At 46.2% G+C, this 24,584-nt stretch overlaps 1 protein-coding gene across 2 annotated transcripts in view; it reads left to right on the plus strand.

Moving 5' to 3' along the window:
* The first annotated feature begins 3,584 nt into the window (after nt 1–3,584).
* Nucleotides 3,585–24,584, plus strand: part of col8a2 (collagen, type VIII, alpha 2) — a 35,017-nt gene continuing 14,017 nt past the window's right edge. The window contains exon 1 of one of the 2 annotated variants that reach the window (XM_040188146.2): nt 3,585–4,009. The gene's annotated coding sequence lies outside the window, so the exon portion shown is untranslated. Of the gene's footprint in view, nt 4,010–6,107; nt 6,128–24,584 lie in introns of those variants that run through there. The other variant, XM_078081853.1, reaches the window with a different exon arrangement.

A 24,584-nucleotide genomic window follows, 5' to 3' on the forward strand; every position in this document is an offset into this window, starting at 1 on the left:
AAGATGTACCCAGGTTGTCCTCAAATTTAGCCCAGAGGCATTTTCCCAGGGTAGAAACACTGCCATCCTTTTTCTCCCTGTGCTGTCCCGCCTTTCCTCTTCATCAGTGTCAAATGATTACCCACAGGGATACCGAGCTCGACAAACAATGTGTCTCGAGTTAACTGTGGGAGAGACGGGCCAAAAATATCTTCTGCTCCCTCTATCCATCAATCCGTCCAACTGCCCTCCCCTCTCATGCCCTCCTATCACACCACCCACACTCTCCGCCCCTGTGCCAGCCCTGGGTGGTGGCAGAGCCCTGGGCTCATCTCGGAGGATCAAGTTTGATCTCCGCAGCGTGTGGAAAAACTAAAACTCTCTCCTCCCTCTATCATTCCTTCCTCTTCTCACGTCTTTTAAGCCTTTTTCCTCCCTTTTCTTCACGTTTGCCGCTCTCCGTGCCACCTTTCTCTTCTTCGCTCTACTTCACCGCGCCGCGTAGGCACAGCCTGGTGAATGCCAGGCATTCCTTTGTAAGGTTAGAACAGACAAAGGTGGACCACATCACCTGAGAGAAAAACGGCCCCCCTCTTGAATTGTCGCCCGAGGGAAAGAGAGGCCGTTAGTGAAGAAAAGAGGGAGTACAAAAGCAGCGGGGAAAACCGAATGATGGGAGAGAGGAACACCTGTCCTCTGCTGTCCTTGCGTAAACCTTCAAGGCTGACCTTTGTTACATGATATAGACGCCTTGTTTGAATAAAAGGGGCTTAACTGAAGTGTTGAAATGGGACGCTTTTTAAAGGGGGTTTTGTGTCTCATAATAATTAGATTAAACACAGTCAAAACCATAGTGGCAATCAACTCAATAACCAAGCTACAATACTTGGAGAGACTCAGAGGGTAAACAAAATCCAGAAAGCTAATTGCAATCCCGCTCGAAAACACAAACAATTCCACCTTTCAACACACTCCGACCATTCACACAACCCACTCAATCAACACGCATGCTCAATGAACTCACCCCACCTAAACACACCACCTTTGAGTAGAACAGACCCCCATACGTTAACACAAAGTGGGGTTTATGTCTGGGGGCGCTGGGTGTGGTGCAGGGTGGAGTAGATCTGTGTCGCCAACCGACCCTTCACGGCTTATTTCTGGGCTTCTGACGAACACCAAGGGCAAAGCAGGTCTGTGTGATGCAACGCAACGGTTTTCCAGTCACCTAATGGCCGCTGTTTGTTTTTACTCATGCTAATGGAACGGAGCGAAGGGGAAAAGCGGAGTGAAAATAGAGCAACTTATGACGACCAGGTGTTTTTTCCCTCAACTCGGGAATGTTTCACCTTGTAAAAGCAATCGCGTGGGAGGGGACTTGTGTACCGGGCTGAAGTGACTGGTTCGGGGATTTTCTTAAGGGGTGTGTGCCGACCAAAATGTAGTGAGAATGAATGTTGTGTGTGAGCATCTGAGGGTTAACTGAGATTTTGTCAGGAGCCAGATGCTACTTGAGTGGAACTGTAGCACAGCACTGACAGGAAGTGGCTTTTCCACCCGACTATTTTTCTTTCATTGAGCAACAAAAAGCAAGAAACACAAAAGATGTGTTAGGGTGTGGGGTCTACAACGCACGCGTGGTCACGCACAAACACGCACCTGGGGGATGAATGAATGGCAGGCCATTACTACCACACAGGGATCCTATTGATGACATCATTGCTGGGCATCTGGTCACTCCACCCTTTCCATGTTTCAGAGAGCCATTCAGGCAGCTTCAACTGCACCATGGCTCTTTCACAGACGTGACGCCGATTGCTTATTTTCTAGTGATTATACAATTTAGCCGGCTCCACTCACGGACAACGTACTTTTCTGATAGCACAGTCAACAACCGGTCAGTTTATGCTCTTCCATCAGGGCACAGTCATCTGTGGATTGACAGAATACGCCATTGCACGTTTAATCACTTTGCCATCTCAATATTGATGGAATTTTCCAAAAGTTGGCTGGTCCCATTTAATATAAAATACATTATCCAAATATGTCCTTGTTGAGACGTTGCCTGTAGTTCTCATGCAAGGAAAGCCCGAGTTCCCCGTTGCTTGGGTGGTAGTGGTCAGAAAATGACATAGTCTCGGGACGCTTATTACTCTCCATGAGTAAAACATGAATGAGAAAAGTGCAGCAGGAAGGGCAGCTTTTGGTAAATAGATGTTTAAGCTGTGATTCGAGTAATGAATGAGAAGATGCTGCTAAAATAACTTTTAATAAATCAGTACCAACTGGCACGAGATGATGTTGAATAAACCCACCAAAATCTTGGACAGATGTCGGAAACGGCCTTTTTAAAAATTCTCTCCCTCCTCTCTCTCGTTTCAAGATCCACTTGGAATCACAATCTCGATTTGATCTTTAAGTCAGCCACTGGCTTAGTCCCAGTAGGTCTTTCAGGAAAAGGCTGGGCCAGCTTTCCAATCGCAAGCACGGAGCAGCTTTCTTTCCAAGGTCCACTACCAAAGCAAAGGGCCAGCTAACACTGTGCCAATTAAACACTGAATGCTAAACCTGTACTGGTCGTACGGCCCTTCTGTTGGGAGTCACCTGGAGGACGATAAGGAACCCCTACAGGTTATTAGCTAACGTCCAAACCACCATTTCCAACCATCCATGTTGATGAGAGTTTGTGCATTTTTCCCTGCAAATACTTGGCAGGATTTAAATGTAAGGTCTATTTGATGCTTGTAATACATCTTGTAGCAATGAATGGACGGGCTGTAACAGCGACATGTGAACCGATGTAATTTACTGTTTTGGTGATTAACCCCAAGAGAGTGCTATCATGTAACGATTGTACAGAAACAGCAGCAGGTTTTAGCCAACAACACAATGCCCTTTTGTGTATTACACTTATCCAGTGTTGTGTCTTGCATTGAGAGATTATTGGAGCTACAGCGCAAGTAAGGAGAAACTTAAGGGTTTAAGGATTATAATCTCCGACATGTTTAACGCCAATAGCTACATGTTTGATCTGATGAACGTATTTCAGTCTTTTTCGGAGCAAAGGAGCAGGGGACATTTTTATGAAAGGTACGTTTTGAAAGGAGAGGAAAGTTGAGGGAGAGGGGAGAAAGGGGGGGGGGGGGGGGGGGGGAGGGGGGGACCATGAGCGAGAGAAGCCTCTGGAATCCTCTGTTCTCTCGTCCCGTTTGCCTTCTCTTCCCTCCACTTCATCCTAACCCCCAGCCCTCTCTGCGCGGCCGACACCCCACCCCATCCTGCTCCCTCCCCTCCCTCCGTCAATGCAGCCCCGCCACAGACACTTGCTTTTTGTACGAAGGGGTTCAACCCAATGAACAATCCTGTCTGTAGTTCCCAAAATAAGCCAGTGGGAGAGGGATCGCAGAGTAAGCCAGGGAGATTGGAGCAGCGAGGTGCACAGCCCCTGGGTATAAGTTCTGGGAGCGCTGCTTGGACCCACAGCCTCTAGCTCAATGTACGTCGACTGCCCGACTGCCTGCCTAACTGACTGAGTCTCACTCCACTGTTACTCGCTCTCTCTCCCTCTCCTGTCCTGCTCCCTCGCTCCTTCCCTCCTACTTTCCACCCTGGACAGGGGGAGCGCACGGATTGGGAAGGTGTTCCTCAGACCTGTGTCTGGACAGCTTGAAGACGACACGGAGGATTTTTTTCCCCTTCTCTAATTGCTCATCCTCCCTCTCAATTAGACCATCTCTGGCAAGTAGCTCGTGGATGGACTGTTTTTTCTTCTTTTCATTAAGAGTTAAATAAAAGCCAAATAGACACTTTTCTCTACCTGCATTTGAAAAACTCCAATTTTTAAAACTTCTTGGAGTTGTTTTTCATTGGACCGACTCTCTGCCCAGGATTCATTGAATATCGGATGCCATTGCATCCCATGGGAGCCCTGCGTGGCTGAAGCAAGGAGGGAGGTTGAAGAGAGACCCACCTGAAGCTCACACCTACCGCTGCCCTTACCCAGTGCTCAACGCCCCCCGAGGAGAGAAAGGTAAGCCCTACCTGCCCTCCTGTTCCTCTGGTGCTCTGTCAGCATCCTCGTGTCCTGTTGCCTCTTCTTTTCACTTTTGCTACATGTGGCTGCAGTGGTTGAGGCCAAAAGAAACCAGAGGAGAGAACCGGAAAGGGGAAAAAATAAAAATAAAAAACAGACGGTGCAATATCTTTGTCATGGGACTTGCTTAATTCTCCTCAGTCTTAAGCTAGTGCTCAGAGTAACAGCTTGCAGATTACAAATAACCTACCCGAGTCCCATCCATTTAGAAAACGTGTATCAAATAAGAAGAATTACATTTCAATAATATTAAAGGCGTAGCTGTTCTCTCTTTATGTACTTTGAGTGTCCCCTGACTTTCTCTGTCGTCAAAGCGGGACTTTTTCTGTGAGTCTTTGCCCGAATGGTGTGTATGGTATTTATTATTGATGATATCCATGATATTGTTGATGCATCCATACCTGCTGTACATATATCTGATGCTTATGCTTATGATGTTGCAGTGGGCGTGGTGTGATACCGGAGTGTGACTGTGGGATAATGTACAGTACAGTGGGTTTGGCTCAAATATACTATATCTAAATATACTGTTAAGTGGGGTGTCCTCCATAGCTGCCACTAATATAACACTTTCTTTCAATATCGACTGCTGCTTTTTCTTTTTTTATAGTTCTGTATATTATCCTGAAAGATTCTATTTTGAGTGGAATGAACTGAAGTGATCGTTTTTCTCCTCCCTTTCTCGTCTCCTCTCTTCGTCCCCCTTTTCGCCTTTTGCACTGCTTGTGCATCCACTGTGACGCCTCTGGCAAGCGACGCCGCATTCCACTGTAACGACATCCCTCCGTCGCGCACAGAAAGAGGACGGACAGCCGTGACTCTCAAGTCCCCAGGTGTCCCGCATGACGGGCTAACAGAGATAGAAGTTGAGCTGAGCAAAAAGTGGTTTGCGAGCGCAGGAGGAACGCATTAGTGAACATGTGCTAAAATGCATGTTTTGCTGAGAAGATGAGATTCAAGCTGTCATGGCGAAAGAAGCAGGCAGACACAGAGAAGGAAATAGAGAGCGAGAGGTGTAGAGTGAGGGTATGAAAAAGACAGAAGAGGGAGTCTGGAAAAAACAGCTTGCTGGAGTTCTGAGCTCCAAAAGCATTTGGCAGCATCGTCTCTTTCGCTGGCTTACGGCAAGAAGACTCAACTGGATATACCTGTGTGTGTGTGTGTGTGTGTGTGCGTGTGCGCGTTGGTGCACGTGCAGCCACATGCGCGTACGCCCCTAAGCGATTGCATCAGTGTGAGGATCAAAACACGTGTGACCATCCTTCAAGGGCAGCGGAACGAGTCGATCTACAAAGCTGCTGCAGCGCGCTTAGCAGCGCCCGCGCGCCACCGTTCAAAGCAGCGTTTGCTCATAAAGTTTGGGGCCTCTCTAATTGACTCAGTTGTTTCCCGTCAGCTCTGCACCTTTTCTTTGTTTATTAAATAAAGTACCTCTGTTTCAGGGGATTTAAGCACCTCTCTTTGTGGCCTGCCTCTTGGCATTTGTTGCCATGCCTGGCATATATATGATGGCGACGTTGTGCTGTAACCAAGGCAACCCCATGCCGCTGACTGGGACTCTCTGTTCTCCAGTGGATGGCAACCGGTCACTCGCTTTGTCACTGGTGGCTACGAGCGGTGGAAGTGTGTTTGTGCGTGCAGAACACTATTTAACCACAAGCAGCAGCCACCCGGTCGGGCTTATGACACAACGAGAACGGCCGTGCACAGTGGCACACACAGCCTACTTTATGGCCTGGGCAATACAAACACCTTCATGGATTCACGCACACACACACACACACACACACATTCCAAAGAGATGAACATGCTCTCACAGCTAAACTGCCTGTTCGTGTGGAGCAGAGACTCTCCACTGCTGTTGCTTTAAAGGCCAGAAGATGTTGAACTACATTTGAGGCTCTAAACTCGACAACAGTTCTCTCTTTTTTTTTATTGAATCTTTGAGCGTGATTTTTTCTCTGATGTCAAGGTGAAATAATAAGGTATCTTTGGGGAGATTTGCCCCTCATTGTGGCAGTACAAGGGAGAGACAGAGAGATATTCAAGGCTCAGGTCAGTGTTTGCCACTCTCTTTTGTTTCTCACTCTTCTTTGGCTTGTAATAGTCTACACTTTGATGCCACAAGAGGGCAGAACACCAGGCCGTTCACTGACACACACACACACACACACATCTTGTAATGAAAAGAAAACCTGTTGCAGACTTATCAGCTGCAGTAAACAGTACATCTGAATGAAATCATCTCATAACACCAATATTATTCAGGATAGTTTCTGATTCCTCTTTCAGTCTTAATCTACAGATTTGGTAACTTTTGCGTGTGGTCTTCTTTAATAACAAACAAAAAATCCCAAAAGATTCATCCGTCACTTGCATGTGTATGATTCTTCTCTGAATTGTTCTCCATATAGGTTTCCAGTGTGTTTTTGTATATTCTTATGTGTGTGTGTGTGTGTGGATGCTTGAGTGCACATGTGCTTCTCTTACACTGATGTCTGATGCCCGTGTTCGCAGGAAATGAAGGTGAATGCCACTCATTCTCAAGGAAAAGTAAACGCCCACTTATTCCTCCACATCCTTTCGAACTCAAACACCTTCAGATCACACACACACACACACACACACACACACACACACACACACACACACACACACACACACACTAATTTCTCATGCTTTGACTTAAAGGGGAACGAGTGTGAGAGGGCACTCCTTTAATGCTTTCAACAACAAGAGTGTGTTTTCTTTTCAGCCGGAAGACTTGTAATTACGGCCGGGTACAGTGCCGGGTACAGTGCCGGGTACACTGCTGGGTACAGTGCAAGCGCTGGTCCTAATCAGAGCCCGAACCATTAGATTTGAGATTGATAGGCTGCATTCGTTTTTTCAGGGCGAACGGGGCAGAAGAAAAACACGTATTGCCGCGTGCAGATGCACGGAGATTTGGATGTCGTCTCCCTTTTTCTTCATTTTGCCTCATGTGTTTATACTCTCTGAGCTTGATAGCACATCGCCAGTAGCCAAACTGGCCCGGACACGCAGCTGATATATGTGGAAGTTAGTCTGCTGTAGGGCAGATAATGAACCTGCACAAACATACAGCACCCCCAGAGAGGATGGCGCAGCAGGTTATTAATCAGCCGCTTGCATTGAAGGAAATAGTTCTGGCCCTCAGCCTGGTACGAGCCCTGAAGAACAGCAGGGTACGGTAAAAGGAGGAGGGGGAAAACTAAAAAAAAACAGTAGAAAATGTTCTATTATTCTCACTCTATAATTCAATTTTTGCACCGGCACGTTGTTTTTACTTTCCTCTCGCTGTCACTCACTCATTCATTTGTCTGTCTCCTTTTATCGGTGTTTATCCTTCCCCCACTTGCTCTTTTGTTCTCTTCTAACGGCGTCTGGACCAGAGGGATTCTTTCCACAGTGCTGGCAGCAGCAGTGGGACAGTGAAAGAGAGACAGGGAGAGCAAGCAATGGGGAGACTTGGCGGACGCCCCTTGTTATTTTTCCTCCACCTCCCATTGACTCCGTCGGCAATGGCCCGGTCCAAGCACGGCCTCTGAGCTCAGAGGGGCCAGGCAACATGCCCTCTTCAGCTCTCACAGGGCAGCGTTTTTCATGCAAACCATTCTTTGCAAACACATAGGTTCGCAAAGAACGGAGTAAATCCAAGCGACAGATTACTTTCAGGACATTGTCTCCAGCTCACCGTGTTTTCATTCTTTTGACCACCACTCGTACTTGGACCCCAATTCAAAAACATTCTTCTTTCTTCTGGACTTTGTCCAATTGTAAAATACTTACTCTTCATCTTAAACTGAAGAATCCTGAACAGGGCGCATCAGCAGTGTCTTGAATAATACACATATTGAGCAATGACTCCCATCTATGTCACATCTATGTTTTTCCAACAGGAGCTTTTTAGGGGCGTCCCTTTGATAATTAAACCGGAACCAACAGGTAGGAGAGCCTCAGCGCTCGTCTAGCTACAGGGCTGAAATGGGATGTGACATCTCGGGTTCTGCCACTGAGGCTGAGGAGTTTTCTCCTTTTCTGTGTGTGACCTCCCCACTAATCAGTCTCAAAGTCAAATCCATAACACAGGGCGAAACCAAACGAAGGTGGTTTGATGTTTGGTTGGTTTAGGTAGTGTTGCACTGGACCATGAATATACAGAACAGTCCTTTCCCCCCCTCTCTTTCTACCCTAATTCATTGCACCTCAGCTAACCGTCTGGCAAGAATTATGTTTAGCAGGACGTTTGGTCCAACTCTTAACAGCGGTCCTCAATATACTCCTCAATATAAAACTCAAACATATCACCCTTTTCATCTTGTGGCAGATGTACTTCCCAAGCAGACTGTTTATTTTTATTATTTCGCTCCAGATGCAGGATGGATACATCTCTTACTGATGGGTGAATATTGAGTGGAAGAGGTTGGAAACAGCTCTTCTGAGACCATTTCAGTGGCTCCAGACTCTGTTGTTGTTCAGGCTGAGCTTGATCCACACGTGTGCGTTTCGTTGCTCGTTGGCCTTCCTGTTGGTTTGGTTCTCTCAAAGAAAATAAATTCCTTTTTATTTCAAAGCGCCAGATTCTGAGGAGTAGGTAATGGATGCTTAGACAAAGCTAGCAGCTCCTCGCCTCCTCTCCCTAGTTTGCTACATGCAGGATGCAGGTTGTCTGAGACTTTATCTTTAAATGTCCGTGGTTTAGAGACCTAATCCCTTCTCAACGGACTTTGAGCCCATTGGGCAACGTGTGCTTCGTAATGGAACGCTGAGAAGATTTAGACAGAGTACAACACAACCGGCCCTTCAAAGCTTCTCATTTTCGTAATCAGCAGCAAAGCCCCGAAACGATAAAAATGAAAAGGCCGCTTTGTGCTCATCACAGCTCGTTTGAGGCGAGCGCTGCGTGAGCGATGCTTTACCGAGTGCGTTGGACGTTGCGTGTGTACGTCTTAACGACAGTTCTCTTGTTTCTGTTTATCCCTACGATAAATGTAATACTTCCTAGAGTTAGACAGGGGAGGCAATGCAGATTGGCAGCATTCCTAAGTGCTTAAATAAGCTGTTGTAGAGGAATTGTTTCATCCTCTCAAGACAGGAAAGGCTGTTGCTACGCCTAATAATTTAGGAAGGATATTGTACAAGGGGTATAGAGTTTCATTGAAAACATTTGAGATCCACTACAGTGAAGGCTAGGATAAACAAAGAAAGGACTAATTGGATGACAGCTTTCCCGTATGCTTCTTCATCACGCACTGGTTTTGTCCGTCTTACACAAGCAAGCATACAAGCATGGAAAGTTTTACTCCCTGAAAAGTGCAGGTACACATGCCAAGAGACAGCTTTTCTCAATATTCAACCATCTCAACGTATGACAGCTAGATTATGGAGATCGTGAAGTTGCTGTGGTCTTTGGGAACGGAGCTGCAGTTGTATAATGCAACACAGAAGTTAACTGAGGTCATGTAAATCTGTAACCTTCCTGAGTCGAAATCCGGATGTTCTCTGGATGATAGATCGCAGAATCACGGGGAGTACAACATCCTCTACCTGACGTTAGCCATGCAGGTCTGTGATTGTTTGGACAGCGAAAGCTGCAGAAGTACAACCACTTTTGGAAGGATGTTTTTACGGTCAACTAACATAATACTTAATTAGGGAGAGCTTTGAATCAATTACCCTCGCTTTCATGTGGTTTGCAGATGGCTATACGCGCTCTCTCCCCCAACTTCTGCTCTTTCCTCTACAAGCCGCCTGTAAAAAAGGCCTGCAGCGATGCCTCGTTGCTAATTTGAACCAGAGAAGTGGTCACTTGCTCAGCGAGACGAACCGACAACCGGCCCAGTGGAGCCTGAGCTGGACCGCTCCCAAATTAGGGCAGAAACCACACAAACCCAAGTCTTCCTGACATGTGGTGAAAGTGCGATAGGGATATGGGAAACTTTGTGGGGGGAAAAAAGGGATGGCGATGGATATGTTTGGAAGAGAAAGAAAGATCCGAGGTGGGACAGGAGGGAAATGGGGATAGGAGAAAGTGGAGAGGGCGGTATTTGCGGGAAAGAGGCAAAGAGAGGTGAGAGTACAAGATTTGAAGGGCAAAAATTCAATAAGCGAGGCGCGAGCACTGAGTTTGTAGCAACCATGTGCCGTCTTTGATCAGGCCGAGGATTTGAACCAGTGTCAACAGAAACACGGGCCGCCTGTTTGCTCCCAGACACAGATCATTCCGCCATGAATTACTAAGCTTCACTTCGCCGCAACCTCTTTACCACCGATGTTTGTTTACCCTGTCGGGAACACCCGGCCCATTCCTCAAGTTGAGAAACAAGCTCAGTAATACCCCAGTACTCCAGCAATCAGCTAAACTTGCTGTGCCGTTAATCTCTTGAGGGAAACAGAAACCCGGTGTAGTTTTGAAGATTTAAAAGATACATTTGAGTCAAACGGTGCTGCCTTTATATTCGGTGTTTTATTCAGAGACGTTTGTGATTGAATTCCTTCATTGCACTTCGGTCGCTCTCTTCCATCGTTGGGACGAGGTATGCTCTGCGCCTCGTCGTCTGGAAGCAAGAGAATGACAATGACAAGAAAGCGGCGGAGGAGGAGGAGGAATAGGTTGCAGGCATGTTTGCCCAAACAGTAAAAGTGAGAGGATGTGTCCCAAATGCTGTGTCTCTGTCATGTGACAGCCTGCTGATTCAAACCTCATGTTGGGAGCAAAGAGACGGGGAAAATAGGCTTGTTAGGCCTTCCAAGCACCGAGAATACATGTTTTCTTAAAGCTCCACTTTTCAATATTTAACATGAATAATTGGTTAAATAACTATGTGTAATGTGAATGGAGGTTGCTTGTAGTAAGAAAGCCTCAGTGAATTACCACCCAGGCATGCCGTTCCTCTTAGTTATTTGCTTCTATGGGAAATGTAGGAACCAGCGTATTTTGAGCTTGAGCTACTTTGAGTTCTCCGATTTTAATCGGTCTCCTGCCAGTCACCAAACACTCTGGAAGTATAATCCTGAATCACAGGAGAGTACCTTCAATATATTGCACATTTAAAAATATGAAGTGATACTTTGTAGTAACCCCGCTGCTTCTCGCTGGCTACATGAGGCTGGGACTGTGCAGATGGAAATGAGGATAGGAAATGAGCAAGTCATTTTTTCTGAATGAAAAATCTTCTCTTTTTTTAAAGCTTACTGTGCTTACTACAAGTCTAAAGAGCAGAAGGTGTCATGGCTGTCCGTTTTATTACTTTATAATGATAAATAAATATTAAAATGTCAATAAGATTATGATCTACATGGGCAATACGGGGCGGCACGGTGGCGTGGTGGTTAGCACTGTCGCCTCACAGCAAGAAGGTCCTGGGTTCGATTCCGCCCAGTGGCCTTTCTGTGTGGAGTCTGCATGTTCTCCCCGTGTCTGCGTGGGTTCTCTCCGGGTTCTCCGGCTTCCTCCCACAGTCCAAAGACATGCTCTGGGGATCAGGTCAATTGGGGACTTTAAATTGCCCGTAGTTGTGTGAATGTGAGTGTGAATGGTTGTGTGTCTCTGTGTTGCCCTGCGATTGGCTGGCGACCAATCCAGGATGTACCCTGTCTATCGCCCGAAGTTGGCTGGGATGGACTCCAGCCCCCCCGCGACCCTGTGTGCAGGATAAGCGGTCTGACAATGGATGGATGGATGGATGGATGGGCAATAAAGGGGACTACAAATCCTTTAGCGTAATCATCCGCTTACAGTATTGTATTATTATTGTAATTCTACATGGCCAGACATAAAGATTGAAAGTTGGACCCTCCAAAGTGCCATCCTGATGCAAAAACATAACCAGACAAATAGAAGAGATATGTGAATGAACCTTTTATAAGTATTCTCTATAGCTATAATACAGATTTCAGATTTCAATTTCAAAATTCTTCATTTGCAGTATAAAAACAGACATGGAGGTTAAGTGTGGAAATGGTTAAAATATCAGAAGCAAAGATACACATGGTTCGTCCCTCTCTGGCAGCGGACCAAGCAGGACATCTCGTCTTGAGGGTCGCCGGCGAACACCAGCCAGGCGTAACACAGCAGGGAAACGCACAAGCAGCCATCCACTCTCATGTGGAGACGATGACTAATCCAGACCCCATCAACACTTGCCGGGAATGTGCAGAGACCTCCTCCAAGACGGCACATTGCTCACTAACAGTGCCCTAATGAATTAAAAGGCCATCCCCGGTGGGCTGTGCAAGTGTGTGATTCGAAAAGCAGGCTCGCTGCTGACATGCCTCTCGGTCTCGTATCTCTCTCCGTTCCCATGCATTGTTCTGTTGATCACAAGTGTCTCGCTGTGGCCTCCTGGGGGTTTGTCTGTCTGAGAATGGCGATGGTCCGATAACCTTAACGCTGAGCTTGTTCAAATGACGGCTACATGCTTCCCTTGCGCATCTGTTGGATATAGAGCCACCGTGAGAAGGAACTATGGGGCAGCTGAGCTGTGGTATTTCTCACTGCTGCTTTCCTTGCTCATCAAGTATACAAAATAACAACAAATAGGAGTTTGTTTGGGGTGCACAGCCTCGAATCTGCATCGAAATATCTGCCAATCCGCTCCATGTGACACGCATCCTGCGTCGACCCTAAGGTCTGCTACACTGCTCTCAACAGGATTGTTCAGAGAGGAGGGGAAAAAGAAAAGCATGTATTGCTGCCAGGGTCAAAATTGCCTAAATAGTTCTCAGCCCAGCCAGACACAACAGTGTATTCACAGTACTGGCTTGTCTGTTGATTCAAGTAAGTTAGTCAATTTTCACATCCTGCCGCCACGTTTTTTTTATTTGTCCAGGGACAACGTGGCTGTGCTGTTGTCATCTGCAAAATGCAAATAAGCCCTTATGTCCCTGCAAAAACTGAAACTCTATCCCGTATAGACGGATGAAGGCGTGTTGGAATGCCTCATCTGTAACCAGCTCAGCTGCACTCCATCCTCCCTGCTTCTCCTCTTTCTACGTTTCTCCATTGGTACCATCATTAACTCCATCAAGGGTGTCTGGAATGTGTCTGTAATCATGTTCACTGCATTTCTCTGCAACCAGCGCGGAGCTGAGGCAGTAAAACAAAGGGCTTGCGGAGGGTGAGAGCACATGCAGAGTTGCTGACAGGCAGACAAAGTAATGGATGGTGAAGTTTGTTGGCTGACAAAATCATTTGAGCCATAGATAGAGGAATTAAGACTGGACCGTTTCCTCAAAAGTGTCCGAGAGCAAAAACATTGTGTTCTGTTGACTTATGATGCTTTGGGAAGCCCACTTTCAAACCCAGATGGAAAGGTTTTGTCTCCGCTGTCAGTGTAGACTCCAGGCATTCTCACATCTGTGCTTGCGCGATAAGCAAATTACAATTGCAGCCATTACCTTATGAGTGTGAGAGGGCATTTCTGGATGAGGAAGGTACGTGTGTGTGTGTGTGTGTGTGTGTGTGTATATCTGTGTGAGATGCAGTGAGCTTCAAGAAGTGGGGTTGGATGTGGAGTACTGCGGGGGGAGGGGGGGTTTAGAAAAGGATTTAGTGACAGCGGGAAGATGCAAATGGTTTCCACGCCTGCCAGTCTGATCCGTCATCCGTTCTTCTTCATTCCTTAAACTTGGGATATTTCCCACAGGTGCAGTTCTCGAAGGCGTGACGGCAGTGATGTACCCAGTTCCCAAGTACTGACCTTGTGTTTGCAACCTGTTGCCAGGAAACACTTCATGGGATGGCTGACCCCAGTGATGCTCATTGACACCTTCTGCTAGAGCTATTACTGACCTGACGTGTCACCCATCACCTCTATGCTACTGTTCACTTAGCCTTCACCCTGCCATTCGACACCCGAGACTACCCTCGTAACAACCTCCTGTGAAACCATGACGGCCGAGGCCAACATGTAACAGGAAAGTCGGGGAGGGAGTTTACCCGTCTGCCTCGCAATCTTAAATCTCCATCCAAGGCCAACAACCGCATCTGCAGAGCTGCATTCCGACAACTGTTATTTTGGCATTGTGTCTATTTGCACTGCTCTGAACTGTGGGCTGTGAAAAGCCGTCAAAACACAGCGCTCTCATACCAGGCGATCCTGGACAGCGTTAGCATAGCACAGGGACTTCAAATAAGGAGAAGGTCGATCGGGATTGTCGACTCCATGGCTCATTCTCGTGTTCTGATCCTTTCCCCATTTCCCCAAATCAAGATATTTTATTACTTGCATCTATTCAGAATACATTTTTGTTATAACGGACTCCTCTATGCTCTTGATTAACATTTGTTGTGCTAAAGGTTTTGACTTCCTACTTCTGAACTTCTGATTCCCTGAATACATATTGTCCTTTATACGCATCACCTCTGACACATGTAACATTTCTATAAACTTGAGCACCAGTTCATGTGATCTGTTCGGGGTTTTTTCGCCATAGAACCAAAGAGCTTTGGGGTTTTCACTCCTACCTCTCCAAACCTTAGTAAACACACTGGATTCCAAACCATATAGCAGTTACACACACGGGATTATTGGTGGACTGCAGGCAGGCTTTTGGCTCTGGATGGACGGATATCTCCGTTTGATGGCCTTCATTCTCGCGTGTTCGTTCTGTAGTGTTCGAGCGTTACCCCACTTTTCAGAGGCGAGAATAAGAGAAGGTTGTTAGCATTTGTAAGTCGAAAGGAGGTAGCGTTGCTCGCTAACATGGTGTTGCTCAACTGGAAAACACTGGCAGAAGCCTCCATCTGGTTGCAGTTTGTATCCCGTGCCAGTTTGAGTGGGAGTGATACGGAGACCTTCAAGGGGCTTGCAACAACAATGGTTGCATATTTTCAGCTACTGTAGCAACAAACACATTCGCGCACGTGCTCATGGACAAATAAACCTAAACATAGTAAACATTTAATTTACATAATTCTTATATCTGGCAACGGAAGACGGGATCTCAGGGGAGAGGCAGATTGTACAGGTAATTGTGAGACAGGGAGAGAAATGTGCAATGTGTCCACGGCTAGTGCATGGTGGAATGTCCCAGGGTGTTTTAATGCTGTTTGTCTCTCCACACCTGTGGAACTAATAGCCAGCCACTGCAGTCAAATGTCCTATGAAAATATTTGTCGGAATGAGAGAGGGGGAGAACGGGGCGTCGATCCGTTGGAGGGTTCATACCTAAAGTCTGGCGTGTAGTTTGGCTAACGCCTAGGATTTCCATTCGGAGGAACAAGATAATTTGCCCTAGCAGACTGCAGTCTGAGCCCCATGTCCTTCTAAACGTTTCTATGTTATTCATAGACACACACTGGCCCGTGTGCTGCAGAGAAAAACACATTTGTTGTGGCTCACTGTTTACTATCATTCTTGCAGTGCATGTGTGTGGGTGGAAACCATGCCAACAGTCCTTTAGATGTTAGCATATTGTCCCTGTTGGACAAATAAGGTTGGTTTTTTCATACTTTAAAGTTTATAGCACTTGATTGAGCAACATCTGTTGTGAGGGTGTGCAAAACCTTACCAAGGATAACAAAATGTATGCCTTCCAAGCTAAAAACACATTTTCCAGCTTTGTCTTCTCCCCCGACAACTGCGATTTTATGAGGTCAGCGAGGACAAGGAGCCCGAATGCGGTATGGAAATGGTCCTGGTAGCATTAGCGGATTGGTTGAGGGTTTCCATTGATGCAAACACTCCCCCCTTGTTTGTCTCCTTCAATCTTTGAAGTCAGTGATGGCCGTAATAATCACAAATGATGAGGTTCCCCAATCTCCTTTGCAACTTAGCGGTGGGTGTTAGTGGTGAGCCTGGTACTGGATCCTTCACAGTGCAAAATACACGTGCTAATTATTCTTTTTTTTTCTAAAATCTGCCAATGGTTCGGGTATATCTTTCATTTTTGATTCTACTTGTTTTGAGGAATATTCTTTGATCACATGTTGTTCTATTCACGCTAGCGATTTCAACAACTATTGGAGATTTTAGTTTTTAACAGATATCCATGTTTCCTAGATGATGCATCCTAATGACACCTCCCCTTAAGCAACGGAAGGATGTATTGAAATTTGAATTTAAAAACCATAATCCATCTATAGCAACACCATCTTTTGTCTGTAAACTCTCGTCATCTTGGTCAAGTGCAAACTTGACCTCTCTTGAAAAAAATACCAAGACATGGAAAGAAACATTTGCTCGCGATGTGAAAAAAGTAAACGTTAACAGATTTTCTACCATAATGAACAACCAAAAGGGCACGTTCCAGGGTGTCAGCTCTAAAACCAAACTAGGACAAGGCCACGGAAAACAAACCATAAATGGAAATGGAATTTTTATGTCAGACATTCTCCAAAATTGCTAACTTTATTAAAAGAAAACAAATTTGAATGATGTTTCAGCATTATAGTCTCCCTTAAATTAATAAAAGAAACTCTAAAATATGTAACACTAACATTTCAAGTCATAAATAACTCAAACTGGAATTTGACCCTCTCACCTTTGCAACCAAATAATTGTTTGTATTTTCCAGGTCATGTGGAGTCATAGTGCAGGCTTGGCTGGAATTGAGAAGATGGTCTGTGTTCTTTTGACTGACAGTGCTTTGCTTGCGTACAGAAGCTGCTTAGTATGAATGGAGAGCAGGCCGGAGGCTCGGAGGTGCTACGGGGGTCACATTCCTCCCAGACACGGGCTTTTAAACCCTTCCAGAGCAGTGTTAGTTTTGCCAGCTATTTTTGATTTAGTCTTTAGACAAAAAATGCTTATTAGTTTTAGTCACATTTAGTCATTTTAATCCTTCTTAGTTTTAGTCTAGTTTTAGTCACATTTAATATCCATATTAAACTCCTTTTCTTCCCTTCTCAGGCCCACGGACCCCCTGTGTTGTGTCTACAACTGCATAATAGTCTAGCTTGCAGTACTTGGTTGTCCATCAGATGTCCCTCCTAGGACAGGTCTATAGCAGGTCGGCAAACTTTTTGACTCGCGGGCCACAATGGGTTGTAAAATGTGACGGAGGAGCCGGGCCAAGAACAAATGGTTGAAGTGTTTGTGTGAGCGAATATAAATTACATGTGAAAAATCATTACATGAAAAGATTTGGATTTTAACAAATAGCAAAGCATTTCTTTGCAAGGCAATTTAACAAATTGCCAAAGGTGTAACAACTTCATAAGGACCAGGGATCTAAACGCAACACTTTGTTGTGTTTGTCTGTTTACTTGCAGTGCTTTTGACACGGCCACCGGAAACTTCATGGTCCTTTATTGTTTCCACTGTGAAATTGCTCGTCCCAACAAAAGAGACCTTAACGTCCTACAATCTGTGCAATACATTATTTTATTGGCTTCAGAACCTGCAATAAGTTTATTATGTTAGACGCGTTTGTAACGGAGCGTCTCATCCAGCCGAGGAAACGCTGCCTGCCGTCGCCAGAGAACAGAGCAGAAAGGTCCACGTGGATCTCTGCTGGCCGACAGTCTGTTAAATGGGTCTTCATGTTTCTGTGAAGCAGCGCGGCTTCAGCCTGCTAACAGTCAGCTAAACCGGGCTCAGCTGAGCTAAACTAAGGAGGCGCACATTCAAACTCGCCGAAGCGTAAAATAGTCGGTGCACAAGAACCGCCGCTGCACCGCTGCGACCGAGCGTTCTGGGTTCGTGGATGACGTCATCATGACGCGTTAATATCCGCCGTACTTTGCCTGTCTGTTGTCTGTCAGTTGCGTGCGAATTTAGGGGGGAAAAAGTATTGTGACTTCGTCAACCACCAACATTTTCGTCTCGTTAACGGAAGTTAGAATAGATTTAGTCACATTTTTCCTTTTTTAAGATAGTTTTCGTCACGTCTCAGTCTCGTCTTAGTCATGGAAAAAAAGGTCGTTAAAGAAAAATTTTCGTCGAGGAAATTAACACTGTTCCAGAGATGTAGCAGGCTCGGACGCGAGGAAGCAACCCCCCCCCCCCCCTCGTTTCCCGGCCATCTCCGGTCAGTGAGCACAGAGCCAACGGTGGGCAGGCAGAGGGCGAGTGACTCCATGGATCGGGCAAAGCGCCCGGCTGCCCAGTAACCACGCAACTCTTCCCCTCACCCGGACTTTAATCTTCATCCCCCTTTGATATCAGAGGCAGAACCGCTAATGTGGGAGGAATGGAAGAAAGGAGTGGGGGTGGGGGGGGGGGGGGGGGCGTTAGAAAGTGTGTGTGGGGGGAAATGTGGAATATGGTTTCCCAAACTGTGTTTTTTCCTTTCTCTTTTTTTTTTTAAATGTAGCTGTAGAAGTATTCAAGTCTGACGATCAAACGGTGTGGTGCGGTTTTATATTCTCAGACCACAGTGAAGGAAGGAGCTGAGGTTTCCCAGCGCGGCCTGCTCATTGTCACTGGAGGAGCTCACTCCTCTCCGCCCACCTCGCTTCGCTTCCTCCCTCTCTGCTGTCGGCCTTTCTAAAGTCATTCTAAACTTTGCTCGGTTAAGTGGAAACCATTCGAGTCCCTGAATTAATCTGATATATTTAGCTGCGACAGTTAAGATGGGACACAACATAGTGGGGGGAAAAAATGGGACAAACCTGTACGCCATGTACAGAAGATCTGTAATTCTGGATAAATACAACTACAAAAAAAAAAAGATCTGGGCTTCTGCGAAGCGTTAGATAAATCCCAGACCTACTTACTTAGTCACATCACATTCTGTAGCTGTTAAAGTAGCAGGTGTTTAACAGAACATAAAGTCTGCTGTGTGTAAAATGCCACAGCTCATTAACAGGGGAGGATCGCAGAGGAAAGGACCTATTTTCTCATCGGTGATCTCACTCGCACATTTGCACGTAGCTCGGAGGCATCTGTCTGGGATCACGTGGTTAACACAATCGGAGTCACAGTTCCCGTCCTGCCGGTTTTCCGACCGCTCATTTGGCCTGATGCCCCCCCCCCACCCCCCTCCCCTCCATCCCTCACTCCACATCGCAAACTGACGACTTGTAAACAAACGCACCGAAAGAAGTAACTAAAGGAGTCCATGTTTGACCCTTTGTGTCGTGCTGCACAGATGAATGAATATATAGTAGTTGGCCTTTTTGGGACCTCTTGAACTTGCTAACGCAGATTCTTCAGCCACTTGTGGGCAGCCGAAACAATGTGTGAACACGACACTGAGATTTTACAGGAATTTTGCTCACTTTGTTGATAAAAGCCCTTTTTTTTCATACTTATTTGCTGCCTCGGCCCAACTCTGTTTGAATTGGCCCCTCCAGAAAAGCACGGTAGGGATTTATATCTCTGTTACAAGATTACCCGCTTGATGGTGTCTCGAACTGATGATGCGCTTTTATTGAGTCAATTACTTTTAAAAGCAGCAAGCTACTCACTCCGGCCAGTGGTCAAAAGAGCGGATGTAAGACGGTGTTGAACACATTTTATTTCCAACGAAAAAATAACTGTCCCCAATATGTTGTTATTTAAAAGCTTTCATTGTTAAGCAGCAAAAAGGTACAGCACTCTCAAATAAACAGAAGGAACTTTTTCTTGCCAATTCTTGCACGCAACACATGCTTGTTGGGGGAGAAAAGGGGCCGTCACCAGTTGCTGCTCCATCGTATGCTCCATCATATTCACCAGCTAGTACAGACTGTGTTCGTCTGCTGTCAGGTGTTGAACAGGTAGCGTACAGGTGGCATTTCAAGATGTTTCAAACGTCCTGACTGGTGTTTGATGGGACTGGTGCAACCCCTCTAGTGTCCAAGGATGTGTCTCATTCTCATGTCTGTGGTGTAGGTTTTACTCCTCCTCTAACTCTCCTATTCCTCACACCGATCCTCCCCGTCCCCTTCAGCTGCCAAGAGAAGACAAAGAAGCTGCTTCAGACCTCCTTTGGTCCGGTGATTATCCAAGCCAAAGGCCCATCAATCTAAAATAACTGCAGGCTCTCGAGAATGTCCTCTTCTTCCAGCTGCCATGTTGGAGATAAAGCCGTATATCAGATCCCGAGAATCAGTCCTTAATGAACCATTAGATGCCTGCAGACTGATGGGAGGGTTATCGTAACCTCCCAAACTGCTGCCCCGTCATCCAGGATGGACTGACGCGATGTGATTTAAGCACCGAGCGCAGGCCCCGACATTCTTAAGAAGAAAGGGAGTCTTCATCCTTTAGTTCCACTTAATTTCAGCCGTTTGCCACATAATGCATGAGAAGGTTATAATTGCGTCTGGCCTTCGCGAAGGTTGCATGTGCTGTTTTATTGCCTCTTGGCAGCGCTGCAGGAATTCCATGAGGCAGGTGAACAAGGAAATGGAGTTCATTCAACACTAGACAATTACCTGAATGTTTGCTGTCATTAAAAGCTCTTTTTTTCCCCCTTCCTGATGAACAGCCCTCAAACTCGACAATCTGGGGAGCAGACCAGACACTATTTCAGCTCATTAACATTATATTCGCCCTATTTTTGGGGGTGTTTACAGCCGTAACAGATGTGCAAATAAGACCCTTCACCAAAGTGAGTTATAGGTACGATTGAATCTCCCGTACAGCCCCTCAGATAACCTTAGGATCAATAATCACATCCAGAATCTGTCCGCGATATACTGTGATCTATAGTCACAGTATATTGCGGTCAGATTTCAGTCCTCCCGAACTGTCTCATACGGCCCACGTCCATTCTCGCCAAAAGAATGTCGACGTCGTCCCCCCATCTTGTCTCGACCGCGGCATTCCTTCGCGTGTCTCTGATCACCTCCCGATGACTGCGCCACGGAGATAAGAGACAGGGCGACGAAGAGATCTGGTTTTAATATGAAATGGAACTCCGGTGAAATTAATCGCACACGAGGGAAACCGAGCAGGGAGTCACCCTCGCTCTCGATTAGTGTCGAGAGAGCGGGGGGGGTGTCGACAGAATGGGAAGGGAAGGTCAGAGGGAGATGCAAGGGGTCAGGGAGGGAGGGAGGCAATTTGTTTTTTAGGGAGGACATACGGCGTCAACCCCCGTGAGCCACGCTTCCCCCGTCCCGCTGCAGGCTCGGACTGATTTATTCCCCTTTTTCCTCCTCCCCCCCAAATGCCAGCGTCCAACAGCTGCCGTGCGACCTCCGGCTCCGGGTGAGGGGAGTTGAGGCAGCACATATTCCGCGGTGAAGAAGAGCAAGTGATCTTTATTGACGTTGGGTATCGTTGAGTTGCTTTTGTTTTTTGAAACATTGAATCTGAAAACATTGGCGGCGAAATCACTGCGGCATCTCATTCGGGCTCCTTTTTTGTTTTTGTTTCCTCCAAAGCGCGATTATCGAAGCAAGACGTGTTGCTTTTTGGCAAACCAACATGTTTCTGTTCATTTTTCCTTGATATTTAACAACGCACAAGCAAATTAGCAAACAGCACGGCCACTGTGTCTTCTGTTTCAAATCAGGAATATCTTGAGTAAGCCAAAATATGGGGTATTTTAATGAATATGTTGGCTGTTGCTTGCTTTTCTTTCTTTTGGAAGTTTATTCTCACAGTACTGCCAAGTTTAAATGTCGGCTTGTTATTGCATTTTTTTGTGTACAGGAATTACTCGATGAACCAGAAACCCACTTATCGTATCAGCTGGTTATTATTTAGTCTTCTTTTGAGAATGTAATCATTCAGAAGTTGCACTGGGTGACTTCACATGCCATCCTGCTACTGTAAATACTCATATACCCAATGAAAATAATCCCATACATATGCAGAGATAATTCCTGTGTCATCTTTGTAAACTTCAGCAGGAACAATCAGCAACACTTGTGGATTGCTTGCATGACAAATGGAAACACGAATATGACCGTGTAATGTTTGTATCGACAGATGTTTCGGATCATTGTGGTCCAAATTTTTCAAACAGAGCCGTCTATTGTAAAGATATAACATAGCAAACAGAGTGATACAGTCTGACCTGTGCTGCTCTCTGGTGGCTCATAGAACCTTCATGAGGCCTGAGCCCACCGCATGAGACTCCAACGGGACGTGTTCACTCGCTTTTCTCACAGTTTGTACGAGCCCCCGTGGGTGCACGTCAGCAGCCAAATAAGCATCTTGAGTGTGTTTCATATTAAACAGCAGACTGATTGCGATTGCACGGATGTAGGCACTATAAAAATCCCGCTGATCGCAGGCTCGCTTCACTGAAACGGCTGAGTTTTTTTATACCTCAAGTTTCTTTGAATCTTACATTTTAACCTTTTCTTCATAACCGTATTGGCATGAGGTCATACCCACACACACACTCACTCACAGAGCCTTGTTTATACAGCTCAGCGGTGGATTTTGGGAGGTGCGAGGCCAAAACTGACAGTGTCCACTTACACCGTCAGTGCTCTTAGCCAGCAGCTAATAAAGACTTGCATTGATCCCGATGGGTGGGGTTGGCTTCAGCCGGGACCGCAGGCAGAGTGGGCCATTAGCTCTGTGTAACATGCACGCATGAGTGTGTGTGTGTGTGTGTGTTTGAGGTGCTTTTTGGGCGACCGGTTTAACGCGGGGTCAGTGAACAGTTCACGTCGCTCCACCCTGACTGAGAGCCATGCAATGGCTTTCTGATCAAACGTCCTGCCGGGCGGAAGCGGAGGACCACGAATTTCTGTGCACGGAGGGATTCGCAGATAAACATGGTAGCAGAGCGATGGAGGAGGCTGCACTGCCTCCGTGAGCTGATATCCTCAACTATGTTGTTCACCCTCGCCTTCACACACTGTTGGAGAGACGGCGACATATTTCCAACGGTGTCCACGTGCACACGTATTTGCCTTTTTTAAAGCACACATTCATTAAATTCATTAAATCCCTGTTATTGTGGATCGTTGAGAGAGAGAGATTCGGGCTTCTTACGGGCATTCACATTAAATAAAATGCTTTCATGTGTAACCTGCTGACTAATTACCCCAATGTTATTTATTTGCTCATCCTTGGTTGTGATTGCAAAGTGAGGCTAACTTTTATTAAAAACGAGAGTGAATACGTGTCTGTAAGAACCTCTTGATCATTTCAAAACACTTTTTGTACTTATACTTTTTATAGCTAACAATAGAAAACCCATTTGGCCAAAATGTGCCCGTGCATGAAATGATCTGGCATCTCTTAACCAGTGTTGTTCGTTACTAGCCAACTCATCAGGTGTCACCTCAGTGTCATGAGAGGAAGTGTGTTCTCGTGGACGTTTGGGCATAATTGAATCAATGCAAACCCTGAAATTCGAGTCCCACCGTACCGATACAACGGCTTTACAAACTGCCGGCTCAATATTTTGAATAGGAAAATGCCCTAAACCATGGTAGAGTGGGAGTTCTCTCTTCCCGGTCTTCTTTTGCCTTCATGTCCTGCCCCGCCTGCGCCACAGAAGCCCATTCACATGGAGCCTGGTCAGTCTGCACTCCAGTAGCCTCCAGCACGGAGGCATTTCAGCTCCTTCAGGGGGATTTGACCAAGATTTCCTGCCCCTTATTAAATTATAATCTCCCTTCTACCGCTTCCTTTCTACCCTTCTGTCCATCTCGGACAGAAAAATAGGCCTCCCTCTCTGTTTCGCTGCCAACTGATGTGCGTGAAGCTGTTTCGGGGCCGCCGGCGGGAAGAGAATACGAGATGATTGGCGGGCCACGCATCTGAACCGGGTCAACGGGGGGAGATCAAGGGCCGAAGCTTTTACTTTCAGCTCCCCTTTCATTTTCCTCGTACACTTCCCAGCCTTTCTTTTCGGCCTGTCACAATAACTTCATGTTGCTGCCATTTAATTTGCCGCCCGAGAGGCTTTTTCTCGGCCTCTTGCCTCCGTTACCCCCCCCCCCCTCCCCCCGTCCCCATCGGTGGGAGCCTTTGACGACGTGATCTGCGTTGGCTTAGTTGTTTTCATGGGGTGTCAAACCGTGGAATCCTTTGATAGAAACAGACTAAAAGAGGACCTTTCTGGGCTTTTCCCTCCTGGACGTCGTCCCAGTTTGGTTTTTTTCTTCCATCATTGTCAAAAATCTTGGCAAAAAAAAAAAAGAATTAAACAATTAATGGTGTGGGATTGTTTCTCGTTGGTCTTCTTATCAAGCGCCCGGGAACATGTCTCACCTCCAGAGGACTGAATCCTAAATAGACCCCCCCCACACACACACACACACACACACCAACTTTGCCTTTTGGATGAACTGCCACCACAAATGTTTGGATGCTGGATATGACTAAGCTATGTGGCAAAACAAAAAAGACTTGTTGTGAGGAAAAGCCTGATTTCTGCCTGCGATAGCTTCAGTTCTTTTTCTTAATCTCACTTTTGTTGAGTTTTCTGTGCGTTCTCAGGCAAATTTCAAGGGGCCTCGTTCTGGCAGACGCAAGCCCCCAAGTTAAGCGAAAAGGTTCACAGCTACTTGGAGACATTTTACCGAAACACATGACATAGCAAGCGGAACCCAGCATCTACGGCATGTCTTTAGCTAGTAAAACATTTTGTGGGGTTGCATATTACTGAAACCAACTCTCGATTGTGGACCCGAGTATTTCATCTG

This window comes from Gasterosteus aculeatus, chromosome 10, assembly GCF_964276395.1.
Source record: "Gasterosteus aculeatus chromosome 10, fGasAcu3.hap1.1, whole genome shotgun sequence".
Lineage (NCBI taxonomy): Eukaryota > Metazoa > Chordata > Actinopteri > Perciformes > Gasterosteidae > Gasterosteus > Gasterosteus aculeatus.